The sequence below is a fragment of the Aplysia californica genome, unplaced genomic scaffold, assembly GCF_000002075.1.
Source record: "Aplysia californica isolate F4 #8 unplaced genomic scaffold, AplCal3.0 scaffold00081, whole genome shotgun sequence".
Classification (NCBI taxonomy): domain Eukaryota; kingdom Metazoa; phylum Mollusca; class Gastropoda; order Aplysiida; family Aplysiidae; genus Aplysia; species Aplysia californica.
In genome coordinates, this window is record NW_004797351.1 from 658,225 (window position 1) to 659,522 (window position 1,298).

General features: G+C 38.6%; 1 protein-coding gene across 1 annotated transcript in view; it reads right to left on the bottom strand.

Moving 5' to 3' along the window:
* The window catches only part of LOC101862930 (neuronal migration protein doublecortin), a gene marked incomplete at its 3' end in the record, with an annotated part of 14,613 nt that overhangs the window by 3,924 nt on the left and 9,391 nt on the right, over positions 1-1,298 (bottom strand).

Sequence of the window (1,298 nt, forward strand, 5' to 3'; positions counted from 1 at the left end):
CTTCGACTCCAATTTTTTTCTATAGGTCGGGCTTATAATAAGGGGTGAAATTCTTATATGGTGGAAGGGCGGGGGAGGGGGCTCAATATGTGTGAATTCAAGCTCTAATCGGGCAAATGTTCAGAATATCTAGTGCAAGACTCGAAGAGTACAACCTAAGAAAACGGCCCAGTTAACAATATTCAGTTCAAAGATTTTTTTAGCACCCATGAACAACGATCGAAAGGAAAGTGGCGTGCGAGAGAAGGGTTTAATGTCGCGCGTATAATGCAGGGAGTTTTTTAAAAATTTTTGGGCCTCATTTTTGAAAATTCACCCGTATAAGAGGCGACTATGCACAGTAACAACAAGAGACAGAAAACAGAAAAGAAAAGAAATGGTATGGGTTCAACGCCCCTATCAACACCATTATGTTATTTAAGAGGTGGGAAAAGAAAAGAAATAACGAAGATAATGACAAGACTGAAAAATAAATAATGTAAAAGGAAACAGTCTAAAAAGAAAGAAAGAAAAGAAACAAAATAAATGGGACTAACGGTAGAAGGAAAAAAAGGAAGCAGATGAAACAACAATGAAAGAAATAAAAACAAAGAAAAGAAAAAATAAAGAATAAAAGAACGGGTAGAAAAAAGAGACACCTTGTCCAGAACACACACTTCACTGGCTTACCCCTTTGCTCTCGCAGTTACTACAAACACCCATCCACAAACGCTCCAACTTCAGTCTTCGTCGTCGTAAAACCGTCAAAGAAATACTTCTTTTTTTTTCGTTGTAAAATGCTGTAATTTGTATTACCAATTTCCATGCCCGAGTTGGAGTACGCTCGCTTCTTGAAAGTAATCATTATGCAATTTCTTTCTGCCATTCAAAACGACTTTCGGGCTTTCTTGTCGCCCGACCTATGACGGATATATCTTTGGTTTTCTTCTTTATGGTATTTGGTTTTTTCTCCTTTTGTGTCCCTCTATCCCTCTGTCCCTTGCATTGTCTAGAATGTGCTCAAATGTCTGTCACGTTCTTCTTTTCCGCAAGAATAACTCTTTTTATACTATGTTCATCAGATAAGGTAACATCGGCTAAACTGACAGTCATATAGTGCTGATGAGCTAGTACAAGGTAGTGAAAAACACATGAGACAAACGCAGTGGGCCATTTAGATAGCACTACTTAGGTCAAGGACGTAGCACCAAATAATTGAGAGGAATTATTTCAAGAGAAAGGTGACTAATTCAGACCTCACTCGAGTTTGGACTTTAACTAGGCGAGTAAATCACACTCTCTTCTTACCTCCACCCCCC